The sequence below is a fragment of the Dipodomys merriami genome, unplaced genomic scaffold, assembly GCF_024711535.1.
Source record: "Dipodomys merriami isolate MVZ:Mamm:240054 unplaced genomic scaffold, mDipMer1.0.p SCAF_12, whole genome shotgun sequence".
NCBI lineage: Eukaryota > Metazoa > Chordata > Mammalia > Rodentia > Heteromyidae > Dipodomys > Dipodomys merriami.
The window spans coordinates 22,831,652-22,849,937 of NW_027202493.1; the positions used below are offsets into that span (position 1 = coordinate 22,831,652).

An 18,286-nucleotide genomic window follows, 5' to 3' on the forward strand; every position below is an offset into this window, starting at 1 on the left:
ACCAGTTTTAGCAAAAACGTTAAGTCTGTCCAAGGCCCTGAGTCAAGCTGCACAAAGATCACAAAATCTACCTAGAGTAGGTTCTGGAGTCCTCTGGAGTTCTTCAGGAGAAAGGCAGCTTGTGTTCTTTGTACCTCCAAGCAAGTTGCATTTTGGAGGTTTGGTCAGTTTCTCCATATCTGCTTTATAAACACGTTCAGACAGATTGCTGGCTCTGAGGAATGAATTGTACTGGGATTGTGCAAGCGTTGCCCTGTTAACTCCTTGTATTCATTGCTAAAGAAACATTGCCACATGCAGTGCCCAGAGTTACAAAAACAGTTGCATTTACTAACACAACTCTGTGCAGATGCAAAAGTTTCCAGGACAGTGGCTTATGTTTCAATTTTGATTGAGAACACATTAAAATCTTACCAACTCCCAATCATCCATCCAATTGAACCATCAGGGAGAGGGCACCCAAAGTGGCCATATGCCAGAAGTTTGGGTCTTCTATTGGAGAATGTCCCTGTCCTCCAAATTCACTGTAAGGTCAGTTCAGAGGCCCTGACATTTTGAATATATGCATGTGTTATACTGGGCCCTAGGCCTAGAGTTTAGGAATAATATTAGGAGGGAGGTGGGAGCAATTCCCCACCGTGATGAGCAAAGCTTTTATTCATTCCTAGAATTAACATTGACAGACATTCCCTCCAGAGTTCACCCTCTGTCTCCCAACCATACCTCTGTGCTGTCAATATGGAGCTCATCTTGATTTTTTAGCATCTTTTCCCTGGGAAGCTCATTTATCGTAGTTTTAATGTGACTGTGAAATATGAGAGAGATTTCACAGCCTCTGCTCTAAAATATTCAGTGTGTAGGCAAATTCAAATTTTAGTGTTAAAAGAAAAAAAAATGAAAGAACAGCCTAAAGTCATTGCTTAAATTTTACCTGGTGATTTTGATGATTACTTGCAACCTGACTGAGATGGGGAGGAAAGCCATAGGCTGGTTTAATTCATTTCGTGTTTCCAAGCTTTTATTCACAGGATGGATTTAAGGTAATACATAATTCCAAGTGTCTTTAATTCAGGCAACCAATTATCTTGATTTGTGCAGGACCAAGAAGTCCCCAGGACGTGAGACTTCAGTGCTATAAAACTAAGAAGAGCTTAGGCAAACCGGAGGTTATTCATTGGTTGCTCTAAATATAACACTGAGATCAGAGGATGTATGCCATTTTATGGTGTTCTCAGGATGCAAAAGCCAAATGGGCAGGTGGTATTGAGGATATATTGTTGATGAATCTATTACTAACCTGTTAATTTAATAGGAGTGTTTGGTGAAGAATAGATTTCATTTGTTCCACACCGTTGAAATCTCATCGTTGGCTGGTACTGGTCCTAGTATGAGCAATCTGTGCAGAAGGGAATAGAGCCTTTTTAATGGAGTTTAAATTCTATTGGTGGGGTAGGGAGAGAGCATGTACTCCACCAATAAATAAAAATAATCTTTGGGTGACATTAAAAGCTCTGGGGGAAAATGAACTGGGATGAGGGAGTGATGAAAATACTCAGCTTTCATTTCAGTGTTGACAGGATCATTTGCAAAGGTTGGCAGTTGAAAAACCGGGCAGTTATAAGGAAAGAAGGAAAATGATGTGTATCAGCAGAACTCAGTGGCAGGAAACAAAAACCATGGTGGCTATTTTAAGCAAGAAGGCATTGAATAGAGAGAAGCAGGTGTTTAAGTTGCTGGGGGAGGAGAGGGAGCTGGGCCTAGAGCTGCTGTACCTCTGCCTCTGTCACCACCGGCAAGGTAGAAAAGCAGGAACTGTCATTGGAAACACTGACTCTGAAAATACGTTGCTTTTGTGGAGATCTCATCAGAAAGATTTCTACCTTAACTGTTGCCCCTACCTTAACTGTGTCTCAGCTTCTACGACATCCCAATGTCACTGGCAAGGGCTGCAGCTAAGTCATCAGAAAGATGGCTTCGGCCTCGGTTCTGACTTCCAGATCTGTTATCACAAATGTGTGTCACCGGATGAACCTAATTCTCAGTCAGAAGCCCATCCGCCAGTAGAATTGGGAAATGTGGTTGTAGACATCCAGCCTGTCTGTGTAGCTGAGGGGAGGTGGGAAGGAGGAAGAATGGGTGCTAGGAGCTATTTGTCACACCTAAGAAATCGCTTTGTCGAGAGACCAAAGAAGTAAAAAGTCTAAGGTAAGAATAGCCAGAGACTGGTACCTTCAACCCCTACCCTGTGCTCTGTGGACAGAGCATCACAGTGAGACCCGAGCAGGCTTTGAAAATCACATGAGCCTGTGTTCAGTACTCACTTAATTGCTAATGACCTGGGGCAGGTAAGTTGTAGTTTTGAGAAACAGTTTCTAAATCTACATAACCGGTTATTAATGGTTTATTTAAAATGTATTTAAAAAGAATTAGGTAGAGTAGCTATTAAAGCATAGTGTACATACAGTTGTGAGCACTCAATTATATCAGCTATTTATCTGTATGTGAGATACTTAAGATCCATCATTTGAAGGACTGGCTCCAAATTATCCATCATTTCCCGGTTTCCTATTAATTTATGAGTTTATCAATGAGAATCCCAGACCTCAAACATGTGACCCCAATTTCTTTGTAGCTAAAATTAGTCATCACCTCCTTTTCTATATTGGGCTGTCCTTTATTCTGAACAAACCAAATCCTATTATGGAATGGGCTTCAAAGGAGCAAAGAATTAACTCATTGGTAGAAATAGAAGAAATATAAACTTGCTGGTTAGTGACTTAACTTTCAACAACAGATTGAAAGTGGTGTTCTTCCTCCTCCTCCTCCTCCTCCTCCTCCTCCTCCTCCTCCTCCTCCTCCTCCTCCTCCTCCTCCTCCTCCTCCTCCTTCTCCTTCTCCTCCTCCCCCTCTTCCTCCTCCTTATCCCCCTCCTTCTTTCCTCCTCTTCCTCTCCTCCTCCTCCTCCTTCTTTCTTCTGGCCTGGGTACTGACCCTGAGCTTCTTTGGCTCAAGGCCAGCTCTCTAGCACTTGAGCCACAGCACCATTTCCAGCTTTTTCTGTTTATGTGGTACTGAGGAATTTAACCCAGGGCTTCATGCATGCTAGGCAAGCATTCTACCACTAAGCCACATTCCCAGCCCAGAATCAAAGTTTTTTAAGTGCCTTACAAAACTACCAGGTGGAATTGTATTAACTTTTGATGACTAGAGTGATTCTAATTTGTTTCATCCTGCGTCAGCAACATAAGTTCCATTCTGGATGACTTTGATAATTCTTACTAGATTGATGGGAAGCAGGACATTTTGACTGGGTGATTGTGAAAGTGGGAATATGTCAATATATGTATAAAACAGCACCAAATGCCTAAGCGCGTGTGTTTTTCTGCTATTTTTCCATAATATTATAATAGATTTTTGTTGGTGGTGGTCATGGGGCTTGAACTAAGGGCTTGGGTGCTGTCCCTGCGCTTTTTTGCAAAATGCTAACTCTCTACCACTTTGAGCCACAGTTCCACTTCCGATTTTTAGGTGGTTAATTGGAGATAAGAGTCTCACAGCCTGGTGCCACAAATCTCAGATCTCAACCTCCTGAGTAGCAAGGATTACAGGCGTGAGCCACCAGCAACCACTTACAATACATTGTTATCCTAGCTGTCAGAGCCTAAGCCCATGACTGATGTGTGTGAGGGCAGGAGCAGTCCTTACCAAGACCTTGGTTCACATAAACAGATTATTGTAAAGGCAGTGGAGCTCCATGAGAAAAGAGTTGTGTCCGTGTAGTGGAGGATGTGGCTAGCTGGAGACAATTAGACCATGAAGGTAGGCAGCAGCTGTTCTTTGCTAAAACCCGGAAGACCCCTGTTCACTGTCGGGATTGCATGCCTTGATGAGAGATTGGCTGTTACTTCACAATCCAGTCATTTCTCTTAAGTGGAGGTTTCCATAGCTGTTTCTTCGTAGCCTGAAATTGGGTGGCCAATCAAATAAAATGATCAGAACTACCCTGGAGATGACAGAGGCAGGCGGACAGTAGTGGTTCTCAAACATTCTGAAGGAGAATAACATCTTTACATCTGAATTTTTTTGTCCTTCCCCCCGCCCCCCGCAAACAATTTCTATGTTGAAACAATCCATAATGCAATAGTACTAAGAAGGGGAATGTTTGGAAGATGATTACATCATAGGGATGGAACTCTGAGGAATGAGATTAATGCCCTTGTAGAAGAGGCCCAAGGAGACTATTTACCCCTTCCATCATGCATGGACACAGGAGGTCCAACCTAAGAAACAGGATCTGAGCAGACACTGAATCCTCTGGTGCCTGAATCTTGGACTTGACCTTCAGAACTGTGAGCAATACATTTCTATTATTTCCCATCTTAAGGCATATTTTGTTACAGCATTCCCAAACAACTAAAGAGCAGAGTAAGTGGAAATCTTAGCAAAGGAATGAGAATTTGGCTATAAACATCAAGGCTGAGAGGCAAGCAGGCAGCCCCGGGCAGGAGTAATCCCAAAGTCAGAGGAAGATAAGGCGGTAGATGTGAGAATGGATGGTGGTAGTGTCAGGAGGGTGGGAGTGGATCCCTGAGGTGACATAGGTTGAGGTTTTAGATTTAGGACAGCCTTGTGTTCCTGCAGGTTGGGAAAAATACTGGGACATTCCAATTAAAACTGGAAAATAAAATCAGGTTTTCTATATGATGAGACTACTGTGATATTCGAAATGTATCTTGCATTTCTTCAAGAAATTCTTTCTTCCACCTTCCGCCTCACTGCCAGTTGTGCCAGGAACTTTCTATGCATCGGGTAAATAAGACCTAACATATATTTCTAGAAGAAAAACAGTCCAGGGAACAGAGTAGTCATGCAGTTGTGTTTTGGTCTGTGAACTACACAATGTCACAATGCCATTTAGCAAACTTGGGAAACAGGGAATGCTAGATTCATCCTTTATGAAATATGTATAAGGAAATAGGCGCAAGGGAGAAGTCCTTCCTCAGCACATACACCATGTACAGAGTACTGTGGCACCATTTGTCATTTCTTATAAAGCGTTCATCCACAACTACCATCTTGCTGTTTAGTAGTTCTCTCTGCTATGGTTTGGATATAAAATGATCTGCAAGCCTTACAGATTAGAGAATTGGTCCCCAACCAGTAGTATTCTAGGAAGGAGATTGGATCATGAGGTTGCTGACCTCATCAGTGGATTCACCATTGATGATGAGTTGATAGCTGACTGGCTCTTAGGAGGGTGGGACCTCATTGGAGGAAGTAGGGCATGGGGGAGGGTATTTGAGGGCCTATCTTGTTTCTCCACCCATTCCTTCTCTTTGCTTCCCAGCTGTTCTGAGATGAGCAGCTTTGCTCCACCACCAGCTCTCTGCCACTACAATCTGCTTCTTCACAAGTGCAGAAACAGTGGTCTGAGGAACCACAGACTGAAACCTCTCCCTTAGCACCCAAGTATTTTATCACTGTGACTGAAAGCTGATCAACACACTTAAAACAAATGATCTTGGCAAGAATGAGCTTTAAAAATAATAATAGGGTTGCAAATGTGTGGTAGAGTGCTTGCGTAGCATGCATGAAGCCCTGGGTTTCATTCTTCAGTACCACATAAACAGAAAAGGCTGGAAGTGGTGCTGTGGCTCAAGTGGTAGAGTGCTAGCCTTGATCAAAAGAAGCTCAAGGACAGTGCCTAGGCCCTGAGTTCAAGCCCCAGGACTGGCAAAAAAAAAAATAATAATAATGTACATACTTGGAAAAAATAATTGGCATGTTTGATTTTCAAGGAAATTGGCAATAATTAGATAATTTGCACAAAATATTGGTAAATATTGGGCATCACTTCCATCTAGGATGGCATCATTGGCCACAAGAGAATCCATGGATCATGAATCTCAGCATCTATATCGAAAGTCAAGAATTACTTTAAGAAGGCTGTCCTAAAAAATTAAATGTAAGCCAGTACAGAGAGGAATTTACCTATGATGCTACAGAGAATCAATACCTTGCTATCTACACCAAACGCCTGCCCTTCTAAATGCATTTCTTTCCTTTGAAGTAGTAGCTCCCCAGGTAAAGCACTGGCAGGACTACATTGGATGGTAATGTCCGTGTTTTCACCATGCCCAACAGCCAATTAGCAATGTTGAAAATGAGCCTTTTTGCTATGAAGAAAACCAAAGGTATCACCAAAGACTTGAATGAAGAAAACACAGAGAAGTCTATAGCATAAATGAGGGGGACCTGATTTCTAGCTGTCCCAATACAGACATATCTCTTCGCTTCCAGCAATCAAGTGCATCAAAGGTAGGGCGGCTACAATGGCAGAGTAGCTAAGGTGGCAGCATGACTAAGGTGTGGGCCAAGTATCAGTGACCTCCAGTCCTGCTTGCTTATCTTGTGGTTCAAGTGCATCTTCATAGCTGCATTCACAGCAAGAGGAACTGGCTCCACAGGACATGCAGGGTGTGTTCCTGCTTGCTCTAGGGTTGGCTTTGAGGGAGAGAAGCAATGAGATTTCACGAGGTGACTTTTCCAAAGCTCTGTAAATCCCACCAGAGACACCATACATGGCCTAATTTGACTTTGCCTTCCAGTATAGATTCTTATACGTATTTCCAGGCTGCTCTTTTAGAGGAAGAGCTAGGAGTTGTTTCAGAAGCTCTAAGGCAAAGCTTTTCTGGTAAAACAGGAAGGGAGGGGATTTTGTGGGAAAAACTTTTAACCCTCAAGAAAAGATTTGATTGCTTTACAACTATTATCAAGAAGTACAAAATAAGCCCTACCACAAGCAAAAATAACCACATGCATAAGCACACAATACTGCTAAATACTTTTATAAGATTAATTTCTAGTTTCCTTATTAGATTTGGGTTGATGTTTCACAATAGCTGTATATCATTACTAATTCAGATGAAGTTCAAGGCCCTAGAAAAAGCAAACCTTCATTTCTTAGCACAGCTTTTGCTTATGAACTTTCAGGAAATGAAGTCTGATCTTGGAGAAATTAGCTTAATGACAGTAATGGCAGTTCAAGCAGGAAGTTTACAATAAGCTTAACTATTGTCTTCCTTTTTTCTTGCTTTTCTCACCAAGCTGGGGTTTGAACTCTGATCTCTAGGGAAAAAAAAAAAAAAAAGGTGGGCACGACTTTTGACCTTAAGGACATGGTTCCATCTTTGCAGGTTGAACAGGACCTCACAGCTTTGTGAATTTTGACAACTGCCCTATTTCCTCTGGTTTAAGTCTCACTTTATTTTTCACAGGTTAACACTTATAAAATTGGGATGTCAAAAGAATTTTTCCACCTGCTGAGCAGAAGTGGGGGGTGTTAACATGGTTGTTGCCTGTGGGCACACACTGTGAACTAGTTTCCTGAAATGATCTGTTCATACCATTTAGGTTTTATTTTCATCAATAGGACAACATACTTTTAGTTGAGAGCCATATCCTTAATTGTCACTGGAAATGTCTTCACCAAGTTCTCACACTGCTTTACTATATTGAGACAAATGGCACCATAGCTCATGCCTGTAATCCTAAGTACTCAGGAGACAAATCTGAGAGACTATCTCCAACAAACTAGAAAAAAAAAAAGAAAACAACAACAAAAGCCTGGAAGTGGAGGTGTGGCTCAAGTAGCAGAGCACCAGCCTTGTGGGAGGAAAAGTTAAGCAAGACTTTGAGACCCTGAGTTCAAGCCCCAATACTTTCATACGCATGCACATGCATGCACACGCACACACACACATATCATCATGTGTGCATTAGATCACATGGCACAGGCCAGCCACTATGCATTGCTCCATTACACCAAGCAAATGATACAACTGTCAAAGCTGGAGGAAATTGATATGACCACATCATGCATCACAAAAACACTAAATCTATGAAAAGCCTCTAGTGCATTTCAAATGAAGCTTACTATTTATTTCTTTAAAAGGAAAAACAAAATTGTAAGCACTACCAAAAATTGCCAGAATTCCCTCCAATGATCCTGTCAGTGGTGATGGATCACTAAAACATCAACCTTCTCTGACTAACTGGAGGAACAGGGCTTTCACAGGGAAATTCAGCTTAAATGAAGAGGCTTAGCAAATCATAAGCAGATTGAGTGCCAGGGAGACCAGGCTTGCAAGCTTGCTGGACAAGTTGAATGTCTCTACCAGCCTGTGGGTGGTTATGGGTATCTAAAATGATTTGGAAGAATACTTAGTATCTGATGGCAATATGGCCTAGGAGAAGTTAAGTGTCAGTGGCTCACATTAGTAATCCTAGCTACTCAGGAGGCTGAGATCTGAGGATCATGGCTCAAAGCCAGCCTGGGCAGGAAAGTCCAAGAGACACATCTCCAATTAACTACTCAAAAACTGGAAATGGTGCTGTGGGAGAACCTTGAACCCAAAAGCTTAGGCCCAGGGTTCAAAACAAAATGATTATATACCCTTCCCCAAGATATATCTCCTTGGGGATAGTAAGGATTATTTCAGGCTGATTATTTTTAGAAATTGAAGACACAGGTGATGCTCCAAAGCATCTCTGGGAAAGTGGAATTTATGTCTAGAAAGAAAATGTGGATGCACAGGATCATCTCCCTGTCTGTGCTAGGACAAAATGAACCATCAAGTCATTACCTGTTCCTACTCATAGAACAGCACTGTTGAGAATGGGCACAACAAATCCCCCTCCCCCCACTGCCCACCTTCTTTGCCAAGATGACCCTGGTGGCTTGTCCAGACCTGTTTCCTCATGGCTCTTCTCTCTCAGTTTCACCTGAAGATGGTGTTTCAGCCTAAATTCAGTCACCTTTTTTTTTTTTCCTTGAGATTTACTCATTTTCTCTGGGTACTTCCCAATGTGTATGCGAAATAGACATGTTCATCAACTCCCATTTGTTTCTCTCTGGTGAATCCATGTGGGGTTCACCCCAGCTAAGAATTCAAAAAAGTAGAGGAAAAAATGACCTTTTCGTTTTCTACCACATGAATAATAATTTTATAATAATAAATATTTAGTAATTATCATAAATCACAGTAGTTATAATTTCCAACTCCTGCCCTGCCCTGCTCTCCTCTCCTCACTTGCTTCTTTAGCATCCATCACTGCCTGGACATTATATAGATTCACTCCTGTTTTATGGCCTCTCTCCACCCCTATCACCCAATGCCTCCAATGCAAGCACTACAAGGGTCAGCCTTTTCTCCTTTGTTTGCTGCTGGTGTCTGTTGGGGAAATAAACAAAATGTTTCCCCAGACCAGAATTGCTCTGCATAAAGGTAGAATGGAAAGAGAGTGATTTTATCATTAAATCAGAATGTGATGTTCACTACACAAAATCCACTGTAAGGCAGCTCAAACTTTATTGTAAAGGTTTTTCAATGGGGTCTACTGAAACAAGTAGACATTAGGCTGATTCACAAGAGGAGAAAGCGAATGCCTATATTCATGTGAATGAGAGATGTGCAAGATGCAAAATTTAAACAGGGGAAAGATGGTGGAAGAAGCTTAAATAGCCTCTTCCAAAGGGAATGGGAAGAAGGGAAGTGTAGGTGATTTTACAGGGAGGGGAAATGATTTTGAGGGGATACCATGAGCGTTGAGAGGATGACCAGAACAATGCCCCTCTGGATCAAATAAGTAGTATTTGACTTTCAATCTCAAACTCTCTGTGATCAGTATAATCTTCCTTAGTCAAACTTGAGAAGGAATTTCAGGGGGAATCCATCATTATTTGACAGATCAAGTCTATGGTCACATAAGGGAATTTTTAAGAAAGCCTTCCCCAGCCAGACACCGGTGACTTATTTATGCATGTGATCCTCCCTCTTAGGAGACTGAGATCTGAGGATCAAGGTTTGAAACCAACCTGGGCAGGGAGAGCTGTAAGACTCTTCAAGTAGCCACCAAAAAATCAGGAGTAGGGCTGGGAAAGTGACTCACTGATAGAATGCTTGCCTTGCACGCTTGAGACCCTATAAGCACCATATAAGCAGAAAAAGCCAGAAGCGGTGCTATGGCTCAAGTGGTAGAGCACTAGCCTTGAGCTGAAGAGCTGAGGGACAGTGCCCAGGCCCATAGTTCAGGCCCCACAACTGACCAAAAAAAAAAAAAAAAAAGTGCAAAAAGTCAGAAGTGGAACTGTAGTTCAAGTGGTAGAGTGCTTTGAGTGAAAAAGCTAAGGGATAGCAGCCAGGCCCTGAGTTCAAGCCTCTGTACCAATACATAAGTGCATGTGCGTGCATGCACGCACACACACACACACACACACACACACACACACACACACACACACACACACACACACACACAGAGTCTCCCCTGTATTGCCTGTCAGGTGTTCTTAGCTGGAAGTTCAAAGCAACATAAACAGGGATATCATTTGCATGTCCTAATACCAGTAAAAACACTACAAAGACAGAAACCTCACCCATTTTATATAGCTAAGTGGGTACACACCATTCATTACATGGGCAATTTTGGCAATGTGAAGTCAATTGGCATTTCCTCTATCTTGATGATTACATTTCAAAGAAATGACACAGGTCCAAGAGAAACCTCCTGAGCTGTGAGATTGGCAGAGGCCTATTTGCCATTAAAAAAGACATAAGTACATTTGAAAAGAAAGAAATTCTCTATGAAATATTGAAAGAAATTCTCAAGAGGTAGGGGACAGAAAGTCTCTTCCCTTATTTTCAACATGGAAAGTTAAGCCAATTATTTTCAATTGGCATTTGTGCTGTCACATATCCCAATATCTAGAGTTGCCTGTATGTCTATAATCACAAAATATTATGAGTAATAAATGAATGTGTAAGTGGTAAATCTCGGTATGGAATTGTGAATGCTGAATCTGATTTCAAACTGGTTCACAAACTCAGAGCCTAACACTTGCTTGGCTTGGTTGGTGTGTGCTCTACTGCTTGAGCCACATGATCACTTCTGGCTTTTTCCTAGCTAATTAGATAAGGTGCTTGTAGACTTTTCTGTCTGAGCTGGCTTCAAACTTTAATCCTAGGATCTCAGCTTCCTGAGTAGCTAGAATTACAGGAGTCTGTTTTAAACCAATCTAAAGATACCTTTATTAGCCAGGTCCCAGTGGCTCACGCCTGTAATCCTAGCTACTCAGGAGGCTGAGATCTCAATTTAAAGCCATCCCAGGTATGAAATTCTGTGAGACTTTCCAATAAAACTACTCAAAAAAGCCAGAAGTGGTACTGTGGCTCAAGTGGTAAAGTGCTGGCCTTGAGCAAAAGAAGCTCAGAGATAGTGCCCAGGCCCAGAGTTCACGTCCTAGAACTGGCAAAAGGAAAAGAAAAAAAAAAGATACCTTTATTGCAGAATGACTCAGTTTTAACTGTACATAAAATAACTCCCTCACAGGTAGATATACAGTGACGTTTTTCCCCTCATCAAGGAAAGATTAAAGATTACATGTTAAGGGGCTGGGAAGGTGGCCCAGTGGTAGAGTGCTTGCCTTGCATGCATGAGGCCCTGGGTTCGATTCCTCAGCACCACATAAGCAAAAAGCCGGAAGTGGCACTGTGGCTCAAGTGGTAGAGCGCTAGCCTTGAGCTGAAGAGCTGAGGGACAGCGCCCAGGCCCAGAGTTCAGGCCCAACAGCCGGACCCATGTTAAGAATTCTAGGGATGACCTTTGGACAAGACTGGCTTAAATGATTAAAGGTTTTGGAATATGATATCCTAAAATATTCCACTTTAGTATGAGAGGTTTGTAGGGAGGTCTGAAAGCAATTGAAAATAAGCAGATACAGGAAAATTTCCTTTTTTGTTTAAAAGCAAAGCCTAGAATTTTCTTTATAAAGTAACACTCCCCTCCCCCATAGTCCATATCAGGAAGAGGAAAGCACCAGAATTGTAAAGTCAGCCCTGAGGTGACATTGCACAAGCAAACCTCATCAGAGTGACACTAATATTCCATTTGTTTCCCCCAGATACTTCCTCATCACTTTCCCACAGTTTATGGTTCCTAGAAAACAAATCCCTTTTCCTTTATTAAAATGATCTATGAAGTCCTGAGGTCTAGCCTTTTTATTTTTCTTCTTTTCTGTGATCTCTTGGTACATGTATTCCTTTCCTTTTTAAATGATGTATGCCAGTTATTTTCACAGACCTCCAGATACTGGATGTACAGAATAGACAAAGCGGCTTTCCTTCCTGACACTCTCTGCAGGGCTTTCCATCTGCTTCCAGACAACTCATTTAGAATTACCTTCTTTAGGTGATTATTCATAACAGAAACGGCTTTGGATGGTCACCAATGCTACTTCCATGCCTTTGCTCTTGCCATTACTCCCACTCAGAATGCCTTCTGCTTCCCCTTCTCCCCTAACCCACACAGCTGCTGCAGTCCCCCTAGCCTAACTTTTCTATGTGCTTTTCTGAAGTGACTCTATTTCATATAACTAGACATGGAATGCCTTGCTATCCTGGATTTTCAGAAAAGATCTCTTGATGCATTGAGCTTTGTGTATAGCTACTGCTTGCACAGTGATGAATACACTTGAGGAATAGAGTTATAAATTTGATGAATTCATATAAACTAGATCAACAGGCACTGATGCTTGCCCACTTCCATATTACTCAATATTTAACCAGGCATCAGGTCAAAAAAAGAGAACTTTATGATTCCTTGAGAAATGAGGAGATAATATTTAATTGAAAATATGGAGTTCGTAGCTGGGCATTCTAGAACTTGTAGAGGAAACCAGAAAAGGATTATGGACAAACCTACCCACAAAACCCCCAAGCTACTTCTCCTTTAACACATTGCTTATGAATCAAGGAATTGGAAATGAGACCATCTAGTCCATACTTATCTTTAAATTGAATTGTGCCCATGACTGGCAGAAACTAAAGTAACTCATAGCATACAGGTTCTGTGCCCCCTCTGCTATCATTTGATTCTACCTGACTCAACAAGCTTCCCAGGCCTAGCTCCTTAACTAAAGGTATTAACTGGGGCAGGCAGATGGTAGGCCAAGAGTGCTCAGGTGCAGTACAGACACAGTCAAGGACAGGATCAAGGTCAAGGGAAGTACCATCTACTCTCTGATACCTTAGACTTCTTGGAGAAACTTAGTCCTGCAGTAGCATCAGATTGAATGGGATAAACCAGACCATAGCCAGAAATCAGTCACCAAGTTTTACAGTGATGGTGTTCTGTATCCTCTTGTTCTTTTTTCTTTCAAAAACTATAGACTGAGGCTGGGAAGTTGGCTTAGTGGTACAGTACTTGGCTTGCATGCATGAGGCCCTGGGTTCAATTCCTCTGCACCACATAAGCAGAAAAAAGTTGGAAGTGGTACTGTGGCTCAAGTGGTAGGGCGCTAGCCTTGAGCTGAAGAGCTGAGGGACAGCACCCAGCAACCAAAATGTGTGTGTGTGTGTGTGTGTGTGTGTGTGTGTGTGTGTGTGTGTGTGTGTGTGTGTGTGTGTGTGTGATATATACTATGTGTCAGGCACTCTAGGAATTCCTGGTAGAAACAGATAGGAATATTACATGAGCTTAACCCATGGAATTTATCATCCTAATAGGAGATATATATGTGGTCAAGACCTTGCAAATGATGCCATATTTTTGGGTATGTATGCTATTGATGATGGTTATGGAGTAAAAAATTAATTTTAATCAAATATTCTAACAAAATGTTTTATTATATGTCTTTGTTCTCCATTGAAAACAATATTATAAAGTAAGACCCTAATAAAAGGAAGAGAGAGGAGGTTTAAGAAGTTAATTAATGAACACTCTAAATGCTATGGACTTCGTGATATTTCTAGTGGCAATTAAAAAAATATAGGGGCTGGGAAGGTGGCTCAGTGGTAGAGGGCTTGCCTTGCATGCATGTGGCCCTGGGTTCGATTCCTCAGCACCACATAAGCAGAAAAAAAAAGCCAGAAGTGGCGCTGTGGCTCAAGTGGTAGAGTACTAGCCTTGAGCTGAAGAGCTGAGGGACAGCGCCCAGGCCCAGAGTTCAGGCCCTATGACCAGACCCCCCCCCCAAAAAAATACAAAAATAAAAATATGTTTAGTGTCTTATATCCTTTTGTCTTTCTAAATATTGAGATATAAATAGCTAATTTACATTTATTATCTTACATTCTTTTCTTCAAAGAGAGCACACCAAATTATATAATCTTTGGGAGGTGGGTATCACAAATCCTAAATCCAGTTCTGTCTCTTTAAATTATCCAAATCTGTCTGGGATTTCTTACTAGTTCTGCTTCTGCTTCCCTATACCAAGGACTTGACCTGGGAGGCAAGTCTGCCTTATCTATGCTCTTAAAGCTATTGACCAACCCAGAAATTTTATATGAGGTTTAATTCCCAATTATAATCTGCTTAAAAGTGAGTGTGTTCCATATCTTAGCTATGGTAAATAATGCTGCAACAAGGAGATGTATAAGACATTAGGTCGAAAAACAAACTTTACAACTTTGGGTGGCAGTGGGGACAGAGGGGAATGGGGGGAGGGGGGAGGAGGATGGGAAGGGATGGGAAGGGGAAACAAAGGAGGAGGCAACAATGCTTGATAAGAAATGCACTCATTACCTTGCCCATGTAATTGTAACCCCTCTGTACAGCATTTTCACAATTAAAAAAAAATCCCATAAAAAAAAGTGAGTTTGTAAGTGGAAAGGGGTTATCCATTCCTTCATTCTTCAGTGGGATAAGCGGGTGAGTAAGTGGGGAGAAATAGAGGGACATGCTGGCTGTGACTCTTAGATTTTAACAATGTCTGTTAAGACAACAGTTCCCAGGTATCATACGGTTGCACAGAATACCCCAGGAGGAAGCAAGCAGCATTTAGAGAACTGGAGAACTCCATCAGGTTAGTATACTGGCAGGTCCAGACTGAGCCCAGACAGGAGTGTAATCCTTTTATACTTGGGTTCCGGGTTTCCTTCCAGGCACAGCACAGGTGTGTTGAGTTCCAGTCTACCTCACTGGTTACTTACCACCTTTTGAAAATGAAGAGGCTTTTTCTTATCAAGTTGAGCTAGCTCTGATAATGGCAGGTTTTCCTTATCAATACCTCAATAGCAAAGAAATACTGACAATAAGGTCTCTTGAGAATGGGAGCCATCTGATTCTTTTTTTCCTTTTAATTTTTTTCTTGGTATTGTAAAGGTGGTGTGCAGAGGGGTTTCAGTTACATCTATCAGGTAATGGGTACATTTATTTTTGGACAATGTTATCCCTTTCCTCACTGTCTCCCAGTTTTTCCCTCTTGACTGGTTTTTAACAAGCATTTTTAAGAATAACTAGGAATAGAATCAGGTAGTGTTTATCTGAATTAGGGAAGGGAAGGCGAACAACAAAATGGTGAGACCAAGGACAAAGGGTGAACCAATGCAATAGCGATACTCACAAGACACTACATTGGAAATGAACTTTACAACTTGGGGCAAGCATTGTGAGGGGAGGAAAGTGGGAGAAAAACAAGGGAGGGAGTAACAGTATTCGACAAGAAATGTACTTACTACCTTACATATGTAAGTGGAACCCCTCTGTACATCATCTTGACAATAAAATTAAAACAAAAAGGATTGGGTGAATTTTCCAAGTCTATGGTATCTCCAAAATCTTTCTAGAATTGAAAGATGATAAGCCTGAGGAAGATTTTTGAGATCCCAAGAATAAGCAGAGTGGTGTTGTATCACCAGCTAGAGCGGCTGAAGAAATAGCAGCAGAGGAAATGGGGACGCACAATAGGGCAGCGGGAAGGAGGAAGGAAAGAAGAGGATGAAGGAAGGTGAAAATGACCTAAGGATATTGTATGTGGTTATGAAAATGGCATAACGAACCTATTCCTCATCTGTACCATAGGAATCAGAATCATTTTATTCACCAACTCCCATGGGATTGTCAAGATTAAATAAAATACAGCTGACAAGCTGCAAACAGGGCCCATCTTAACTGATTTTCATCTATAAGTTTTAAATCCTTGTATCTGTAAAATATTTTAAAATATGTATGCCTTTTTTCATACATTTTTATTTGAAGAAGTACACACACTGCTAGGGAGTTCATGACGTTGGTTTGTTTATTTATTATCTTTAAGTAGTTGTATAAATAGTTTCAAGACAACATATCAGTTTGTGAGTGCAATGCATCTTGATCAAAGTCATCCCTTCTTTCTCCCCATCTGAGTCAATTTTCCTAGTTCCTTTTGCACATATGTGTATATTTAGTATTATGACTGCATTTACCCACCACACTCTCTCACTCCATCTACCTTCCCCTTCTTGTTCAAAGCCCATCTGCCCCCTCCCCCGACACCTTAAGTCCCAGATTTTCTAGTATTCATTTTATTAAACTGTAAGATAATTGTTCAAAGGAGTAACACCACTGGAATCCTCCCTTCCATCTCCCATATGTCAGTTGATACATTTTCATATATATGCATACGATTCTGTATGTTTCTATATGTATTTATAATTTAGTTCTAATTTCCACATAGGAAAGAAAACATATGACCTTCAATCTCTCTGAGCTTTACTTACTTCACTTAATGATTTTTGTCCTCCAATTTTATTTAGCTATTACATCGGAAGGGACATGCAGGCAAATGTCCGTCCCACTGCTGCCTGTGTAATCCATTGCACATTTTAAACAGATGGCCTGGGGATCCCCTAGGAAGAACAAAGATCATCTTATCAAACATAAAATTACTTTTATCAACAAGTTTCAGGCTTCCTTGGAATTCTTAACTAGCTCAGTGAGTATTTAAAAGCAAGGGAAAGGGTGACATTGTCCAAAAAGAAATGTATTCTTTACCTGATCTATGTCATTGTAACCTCTCTGCACATCACCTTTATAATGATAAAATATACAAAAAAAGAGAGAGAGAAGGTGTAGGAGGATAAAGGCAGAAAAAGAGGAGGTTCTAAAAATGTATGAGGGCCTATTTCACCACCTGTAACTGTGAATCACAATAAAAAAATCCTCTGTGCAAAAATAAAAAATGCTAATATAAGCACGGAAACTCTTTATTTAGGAAGACATAAAACACCTTAAATGCACACACTCATGAAAAAACCATTGCTCTTCCCACTTCCAGTATTTCACAGGCCAAGCTACTGCCTGAAATACTGCACAAAAGGCTTTTGCTGAAATTAATCTCCAGCAAGGGATTAGCATTAATTCTGAGACATTCAGTTTGTTCTGTTTACAGACCTTGTGCAATTTCAGAACACTGTGTTCCCCTTCTTGAAACTACAACTATAGCAGCCCTCAATTTTAACACTGTACAGTCTTCCTGCTCCACGCCAGGGATTCCTTCTGGTTGACTTGCCTTGCAGGGGGTTTTAAGAACTCTAGGTGAGCTGAGACAGAAAAAAGAAGGAGACAAACCTGGGCTCATGTTCTGCTGTCATTTTCTATGTGCTTACTTAATCTGATTCTTAATTTATTTACTTTTTTGTTCTGTGCAATGGAACTAGTCACATTATGGTCTTTGTGGGATCTATGTGAAGATTGAATATGACAGTGGGTAAGACATGTGGGATTGTTGATCTTACAATATTAAGTACTCCACTAAATATGTAAAGGAAGACATAGTGTGCTTTTCTTGGCTATTATCTACAATACTAAAATACTCTGTATGAAGTCTTTAGAGACACACAGAAATGTTTCACCAGAGAGTATATTAAATGTCATGGCTTCTTGGCTGTAGCAATTACCTTGAACTTTTTCTGTGGTTTGGCAAGAAAGGATGTCTTGGTGACAATTGGTTACTCTACATCAATGCTGCGCTCATAAAATCTCTGGAGGGACATAAGGTACACACAGTTATGTGAGATGGAGAGAAGAAATGTATTGATGATGACAGTAACACTTTGGGTCGGTTAGTCCTCTGCTGCTATGACAAAATCCCTGAGATACAACTTAAATAAAGTAAGATTTCCATTGGTTCACAGTTTCAGAAATTACAGTCCATGTTTCTTTGGCTTTGTTGCTTTCTGAAGCAATATTGAGGCAGGAAGCATATGTGGGAGCAAAGAAACCCACCTCAGCAAGCAGAGAGAGAGAGCAACAGGAATGTGGGGGAGACAGGTATAACTTTCTAGAACAGGACCCCCAGCAACCTATTTCCTCTAGCTAGGCTCTACCTCCTGTTTCCACAACCTCCCAAAATTGCACCACTTGGTGGAAATAGGGTATTGACGAGGGCTATTTCATATTCAAACCATAACATACCTATAGGAGTCCAAGACACTAAAAGCTTATCTTTGGCATGGCTGAAAAGGAA

At 41.2% G+C, this 18,286-nt stretch overlaps 1 long non-coding RNA gene across 1 annotated transcript in view; it reads left to right on the forward strand.

The window, feature by feature from the left end:
- Positions 1 to 86: 86 nt before the first annotated feature.
- The window catches only part of LOC138823040 (uncharacterized), a 30,673-nt gene continuing 12,473 nt past the window's right edge, over positions 87 to 18,286 (forward strand). The window contains exon 1 of the long non-coding RNA XR_011370720.1: positions 87 to 1,040. This is a non-coding gene — a long non-coding RNA (uncharacterized lncRNA). The remainder of the gene's footprint in view (positions 1,041 to 18,286) is intronic.